Source organism: Oncorhynchus tshawytscha, linkage group LG10 (assembly GCF_018296145.1).
Source record: "Oncorhynchus tshawytscha isolate Ot180627B linkage group LG10, Otsh_v2.0, whole genome shotgun sequence".
In the NCBI taxonomy this organism is placed as follows: domain Eukaryota; kingdom Metazoa; phylum Chordata; class Actinopteri; order Salmoniformes; family Salmonidae; genus Oncorhynchus; species Oncorhynchus tshawytscha.
In genome coordinates this window covers 15,501,380-15,510,255 of record NC_056438.1, presented here as the reverse complement: position 1 = coordinate 15,510,255, position 8,876 = coordinate 15,501,380, and positions in this window count along the sequence as shown.

Here is an 8,876-nt window from a genome sequence, read left to right as displayed (position 1 = left end):
GTCTCATTGTGACACACTCAGAACACCATCCATAGACGTTATAGTCTGGTGTCTCATTGTGACACAGCTCAGAACACCATCCATAGACGTTATAGTCCGGTGTCTCATTGTGACACAGCTCAGAACACCATCCATAGACGTTGTAGTCCGGGGTCTCATTGTGACACACTCAGAACACCATCCATAGACGTTATAGTCCGGGGTCTCATTGTGACACAGCTCAGAACACCATCCATAGACGTTATAGTCCGGTGTCTCATTGTGACACACTCAGAACACCATCCATAGACGTTATAGTCCGGTGTCTCATTGTGACACGGCTCAGCCCACCATCCATAGACGTTATAGTCCGGTGTCTCATTGTGACACACTCAGAACACCATCCATAGACATTATAGTCCGGTGTCTCATTGTGACACGGCTCAGAACACCATCCATAGACGTTATAGTCCGGTGTCTCATTGTGACACAGCTCAGAACACCATCCATAGACATTATAGTCCGGGGTCTCATTGTGACACACTCAGAACACCATCCATAGACGTTATAGTCCGGTGTCTCATTGTGACACGGCTCAGCCCACCATCCATAGACGTTATAGTCCGGTGTCTCATTGTGACACACTCAGAACACCATCCATAGACATTATAGTCCGGTGTCTCATTGTGACACGGCTCAGAACACCATCCATAGACGTTGTAGTCCGGGGTCTCATTGTGACACACTCAGAACACCATCCAGACGTTGTAGTCCGGGGTCTCATTGTGACACGGCTCAGAACACCATCCATAGACGTTATAGTCCGGTGTCTCATTGTGACACGGCTCAGAACACCATCCATAGACGTTATAGTTCGGTGTCTCATTGTGAAACACTCAGAACACCATCCGTAGACGTTGTCTCTGTGTCTCATTGTAACACGGCTATAGTCTGTCTCATTCCATAGTGTCTCATTGTGACACACTCAGAACACCATCCATAGACGTTATAGTCCGGTGTCTCATTGTGACACAGCTCAGAACACCATCCATAGACGTTATAGTCCGGTGTCTCATTGTGACACACTCAGAACACCATCCATAGACGTTATAGTCCGGTGTCTCATTGTGACACAGCTCAGAACACCATCCATAGACGTTATAGTCCGGTGTCTCATTGTGACACACTCAGAACACCATCCATAGACGTTAGTCCGGGGTCTCATTGTGACACGGTCAGAACACCATCCATAGACGTTATAGTCCGGTGTCTCATTGTGACACGGCTCAGAACACCATCCATAGACGTTATAGTCCGGTGTCTCATTGTGACACTGCTCAGAACACCATCCATAGACGTTATAGTCCGGTGTCTCATTGTGACACAGCTCAGAACACCATCCATAGACATTATAGTCCGGTGTCTCATTGTGACACGGCTCAGAACACCATCCATAGACGTTATAGTCCGGGGTCTCATTGTGACACACTCAGAACACCATCCATAGACGTTGTAGTCCGGGGTCTCATTGTGATTGTGAACGGCTCAGAACACCATCCATAGACGTTATAGTCCGGTGTCTCATTGTGACACACTCAGAACACCATCCATAGACGTTATAGTCATTGTGACACCTCATCACCATCCAGGCGTTATAGTCCGGTGTCTCATTGTGACACACTCAGAACACCATCCATAGACGTTATAGTCCGGTGTCTCATTGTGACACGGCTCAGAACACCATCCATAGACGTTATAGTCCGGTGTCTCATTGTGACACACTCAGAACACCATCCATAGACGTTATAGTCCGTGTCTCATTGTGGCTACCGGTGTCTCATTGTGTCTCATTGACACTCAGAACACCATCCATAGACGTTATAGTCCGGTGTCTCATTGTGACACGGCTCAGAACACCATCCATAGACGTTATAGTCCGGTGTCTCATTGTGACACAGCTCAGAACACCATCCATAGACGTTATAGTCCGGTGTCTCATTGTGACACAGCTCAGAACACCATCCATAGACGTTGTAGTCCGGGGTCTCATTGTGACAGGGCTCAGAACACCATCAAATAGACGTTATAGTCCGGTGTCTCATTGTGACACACTCAGAACACCATCCATAGACGTTATAGTCCGGTGTCTCATTGTGACACGGCTCAGAACACCATCCATAGACGTTATAGTCCGGTGTCTCATTGTGACACGGCTCAGAACACCATCCATAGACGTTATAGTCCGGGGTCTCATTGTGACACCAGAACACCATCCATAGACGTTATAGTCCGGTGTCTCATTGTGACACGGCTCAGAACACCATCCATAGACGTTATAGTCCGGTGTCTCATTGTGACACACTCAGAACACCATCCATAGACGTTATAGTCCGGTGTCTCATTGTGAAACACTCAGAACACCATCCATAGACGTTATAGTCCGGGGTCTCATTGTGACACGGCTCAGAACACCATCCATAGACGTTATAGTCCGGTGTCTCATTGTGACACGCTCAGAACACCATCCATAGACGTTATAGTCCGGTGTCTCATTGTGACACACTCAGAACACCATCCATAGACGTTATAGTTCGGTGTCTCATTGTGAAACACTCAGAACACCATCCATAGACGTTATAGTCCGGTGTCTCATTGTGACACGGCTCAGAACACCATCAGACATTATAGTTCCATTGTGAAACACTCAGAACACCATCCATAGACGTTATAGTCCGGTGTCTCATTGTGACACGGCTCAGAACACCATCCATAGACGTTATAGTCCGGTGTCTCATTGTGACACGGCTCAGAAAACCATCCATAGACGTTATAGTTCGGTGTCTCATTGTGAAACACTCAGAACACCATCCGTAGACGTTGTCTCTGTGTCCATTGTAACACGGCTATAGTCCGGTGTCTCATTGTGTCTCATTGTGACACACTCAGAACACCATCCATAGACGTTATAGTCCGGTGTCTCATTGTGACACACTCAGAACACCATCCATAGACGTTATAGTCCGGTGTCTCATTGTGACACGGCTCAGAACACCATCCATAGACATTATAGTCCGGTGTCTTATTGTGACACGGCTCAGCCCACCATCCATAGACGTTATAGTCCGGGGTCTCATTGTGACACGGCTCAGAACACCATCCATAGACGTTATAGTTCGGTGTCTCATTGTGACACACTCAGAACACCATCCATAGACGTTATAGTCCGGTGTCTCATTGTGACACGGCTCAGAACACCATCCATAGACGTTATAGTCCGGGGTCTCATTGTGACACGGCTCAGAAAACCATCCATAGACGTTATAGTTCGGTGTCTCATTGTGAAACACTCAGAACACCATCCGTAGACGTTGTCTCTGTGTCCATTGAACACGTTATAGTCCGGTGTCTCATTGTGTCTCATTGTGACACTCAGAACACCATCCATAGACGTTATAGTCCGGTGTCTCATTGTGACACACTCAGAACACCATCCATAGACGTTATAGTCCGGTGTCTCATTGTGACACGGCTCAGAACACCATCCATAGACATTATAGTCCGGTGTCTTATTGTGACACGGCTCAGCCCACCACCATCCATAGACATTATAGTCCGGGTCTCATTGTGACACGGCTCAGAACACCATCCATAGACGTTATAGTCCGGTGTCTCATTGTGACAGCCCACCATCCATAGACGTTATAGTCCGGTGTCTCATTGTGACACAGCTCAGAACACCATCCATAGACATTATAGTCCGGTGTCTTATTGTGACACGGCTCAGAACACCATCCATAGACGTTGTAGTCCGGGGTCTCATTGTGACACACTCAGAACACCATCCGTAGACGTTGTCTCTGTGTCTCATTGTAACACGGCTATAGTCCGATGTCTCATTGTGTCTCATTGTGACACACTCAGAACACCATCCATAGACGTTATAGTCCGGTGTCTCATTGTGACACGGCTCAGACCACCATCCATAGACATTATAGTCCGGTGTCTTATTGTCACACGGCTCAGAACACCATCCATAGACATTATAGTCCGGTGTCTTATTGTGACACGGTTCAGAACACCATCCATAGACGTTATAGTCCGGGGTCTCATTGTGACACGGCTCAGAACACCATCCATAGACATTATAGTCCGGTGTCTTATTGTCACACGGCTCAGAACACCATCCATAGACATTATAGTCCGGTGTCTTATTGTGACACGGTTCAGAACACCATCCATAGACGTTATAGTCCGGGGTCTCATTGTGACACAGCTCAGAACACCATCCATAGACGTTATAGTCCGGGGTCTCATTGTGACACAGCTCAGAACACCATCCATAGACGTTATAGTCCGGGGTCTCATTGTGACACACTCAGAACACCATCCGTAGACGTTGTCTCTGTGTCTCATTGAAACACGGCTATAGTCCGGTGTCTCATTGTGTCTCATTGTGACACACTCAGAACACCATCCATAGACGTTATAGTCCGGTGTCTCATTGTGACACGGCTCAGACCACCATCCATAGACGTTATAGTCCGGGGTCTCATTGTGACACGGCTCAGAACACCATCCATAGACATTATAGTTCGGTGTCTCATTGTGAAACACTCAGAACACCATCCGTAGACGTTGTCTCTGTGTCTCATTGTAACACGGCTATAGTCCGGTGTCTCATTGTGTCTCATTGTGACACACTCAGAACACCATCCATAGACGTTATAGTCCGGTGTCTCATTGTGACACGGCTCAGACCACCATCCATAGACGTAATAGTCCGGTGTCTCATTGTGACACAGCTCAGAACCCCATCCACAGACGTTATAGTCCGGTGTCTCATTGTGACACAGCTCAGAACACCATCCATAGACGTTGTAGTCCGGGGTCTCATTGTGACAGGGCTCAGAACACCATCAAATAATGTTATAGTCCGGTGTCTCATTGTGACACACTCAGAACACCATCCATAGACGTTATAGTCCGGTGTCTTATTGTGACACGGCTCAGAACACCATCCATAGACATTATAGTCCGGTGTCTTATTGTGACACGGCTCAGAACACCATCCATAGACGTTATAGTCCGGGGTCTCATTGTGACACAGCTCAGAACACCATCCATAGACATTATAGTCCGGTGTCTTATTGTGACACGGCTCAGAACACCATCAATAGACGTTATAGTTCGGTGTCTCATTGTGAAACACTCAGAACACCATCCATAGACGTTATAGTCCGGTGTCTCATTGTGAAACACTCAGAACACCATCCATAGACGATATAGTCCGGGGTCTCATTGTGACACGGCTCAGAACACCATCCAATAACGTTATAGTCCGGTGTCTCATTGTGACACGCTCAGAACACCATCCATAGACATTATAGTCCGGTGTCTCATTGTGAAACACTCAGAACACCATCCATAGACGTTATAGTTCGGTGTCTCATTGTGAAACACTCAGAACACCATCCATAGACGTTATAGTCCGGTGTCTCATTGTGACACGGCTCAGAACACCATCAATAGACATTATAGTTCGGTGTCTCATTGTGAAACACTCAGAACACCATCCATAGACGTTATAGTCCGGTGTCTCATTGTGACACGGCTCAGACCACCATCCATAGACGTTATAGTCCGGGGTCTCATTGTGACACGGCTCAGAAACCATCCATAGACGTTATAGTTCGGTGTCTCATTGTGAAACACTCAGAACACCATCCGTATTGTCCTGTGTCTCATTGTAACACGGCTATAGTCCGGTGTCTCATTGTGTCTCATTGTGACACACTCAGAACACCATCCATAGACGTTATAGTCCGGTGTCTCATTGTGACACACTCAGAACACCATCCATAGACGTTATAGTCCGGTGTCTCATTGTGACACGGCTCAGAACACCATCCATAGACATTATAGTCCGGTGTCTTATTGTGACACGGCTCAGCCCACACATCCATAGACGTTATAGTCCGGTAGTCTCTCATTGTGACACACTCAGAACACCATCCATAGACGTTATAGTCCGGTGTCTCATTGTGACACACTCAGAACACCATCCATAGACGTTATAGTCCGGTGTCTCATTGTGACACGGCTCAGAACACCATCCATAGACGTTATAGTCCGGTGTCTCATTGTGACACGGCTCAGAACACCATCCATAGACGTTATAGTCCGGTGTCTCATTGTGACACATTCCATAGACGTTATAGTTCGGTGTCTCATTGTGACACGGCTCAGAACACCATCCATAGACGTTATAGTTCGGGGTCTCATTGCGACACACTCAGAACACCATCCATAGACGTTGTAGTCCGGGGTCTCATTGTGACACAGCTCAGAACACCATCCATAGACATTATAGTTCGGTGTCTCATTGTGAAACACTCAGAACACCATCCATAGACGTTATAGTCCGGTGTCTCATTGTGACACGGCTCAGACCACCATCCATAGACGTTATAGTCCGGGGTCTCATTGTGACACGGCTCAGAAAACCATCCATAGACGTTATAGTTCGGGGTCTCATTGTGACACACTCAGAACACCATCCGTAGACGTTGTCTCTGTGTCTCATTGAAACACGGCTATAGTCCGGTGTCTCATTGTGTCTCATTGTGACACATTCAGAACACCATCCATAGACGTTATAGTCCGGTGTCTCATTGTGACACACTCAGAACACCATCCATAGACGTTATATTCCGGGGTCTCATTGTGACACAGCTCAGAACACCATCCATAGACGTTATAGTCCGGTGTCTCATTGTGACACGGCTCAGAACACCATCCATAGACGTTATAGTCCGGTGTCTCATTGTGACACGGCTCAGAACACCATCCATATAGTCCGGTGTCTCATTGTGACACACTTCCATAGACATTATAGTCCGGTGTCTCATTGTGACACGCTCAGAACACCATCCATAGACATTATAGTCCGGTGTCTTATTGTGACACGGCTCAGAACACCATCAATAGACATTATAGTTCGGTGTCTCATTGTGAAACACTCAGAACACCATCCATAGACGTTATAGTCCGGTGTCTCATTGTGACACGGCTCAGACCACCATCCATAGACGTTATAGTCCGGGGTCTCATTGTGACACGGCTCAGAAAACCATCCATAGACGTTATAGTTCGGTGTCTCATTGTGAAACACTCAGAACACCATCCGTAGACGTTGTCTCTGTGTCTCATTGTAACACGGCTATAGTCCGGTGTCTCATTGTGTCTCATTGTGACACACTCAGAACACCATCCATAGACGTTATAGTCCGGTGTCTCATTGTGACACACTCAGAACACCATCCATAGACGTTATAGTCCGGTGTCTCATTGTGACACAGCTCAGAACACCATCCATAGACGTTATAGTCCGGTGTCTCATTGTGACACAGCTCAGAACACCATCCATAGACGTTGTAGTCCGGGGTCTCATTGTGACACACTCAGAACACCATCCATAGACGTTATAGTCCGGGGTCTCATTGTGACACGGCTCAGAACACCATCCATAGACGTTATAGTCCGGTGTCTCATTGTGACACGGCTCAGAACACCATCCATAGACGTTATAGTCCGGTGTCTCATTGTGACACACTCAGAACACCATCCATAGACGTTATAGTCCGGGGTCTCATTGTGAAACGGCTCAGAACACCATCCATAGACGTTATAGTCCGGTGTCTCATTGTGACACGGCTCAGCCACCATCCATAGACGTTATAGTCCGGTGTCTCATTGTGACACGGCTCAGAACACCATCCATAGACGTTATAGTCCGGTGTCTCATTGTGACACGGCTCAGAACACCATCCATAGACGTTATAGTCCGGTTCTCATTGTGACACGTCAGAACACCATCCATAGACGTTATAGTCCGGTGTCTCATTGTGACACGGCTCAGAACACCATCCATAGACGTTATAGTCCGGTGTCTCATTGTGACACGGCTCAGCCCACCATCCATAGACGTTATAGTCCGGTGTCTCATTGTGACACGGCTCAGAACACCATCCATAGACGTTATAGTCCGGTGTCTCATTGTGACACACTCAGAACACCATCCATAGACGTTATAGTCCGGTGTCTCATTGTGACACGGCTCAGAACACCATCCATAGACGTTATAGTCCGGTGTCTCATTGTGACACAGCTCAGAACACCATCCATAGACGTTATAGTCCGGTGTCTCATTGTGACACGGCTCAGAACACCATCCATAGACGTTATAGTCCGGTGTCTCATTGTAACACGGCTCAGAACACCATCCATAGACGTTATAGTCGGTGTCTCATTGTGACACACTCAGTCCACCATCCATAGACGTTATAGTCCGGTGTCTCATTGTGACACGGCTCAGACCACCATCCATAGACGTTATAGTCCGGGGTCTCATTGTGACACAGCTCAGAACACCATCCATAGACGTTATAGTTCGGTGTCTCATTGTGACACACTCAGAACACCATCCATAGACGTTATAGTTCGGGGTCTCATTGTGACACACTCAGAACACCATCCATAGACGTTATAGTTCATCCAGAACACCATCCATAGACGTTATAGTTCGGTGTCTCATTGTGACACACTCAGAACACCATCCATCCATATTGTGACACGGCTCAGAACACCATCCATAGACGTTATAGTTCGGTGTCTCATTGTGAAACACTCAGAACACCATCCGTAGACGTTGTCTCTGTGTCTCATTGTAACACGGCTATAGTCCGGTGTCTCATTGTGTCTCATTGTGACACACTCAGAACACCATCCATAGACGTTATAGTCCGGTGTCTCATTGTGACACACTCAGAACACCATCCATAGACGTTGTAGTCCGGGGTCTCATTGTGACACACTCAGAACACCATCCATAGACGTTA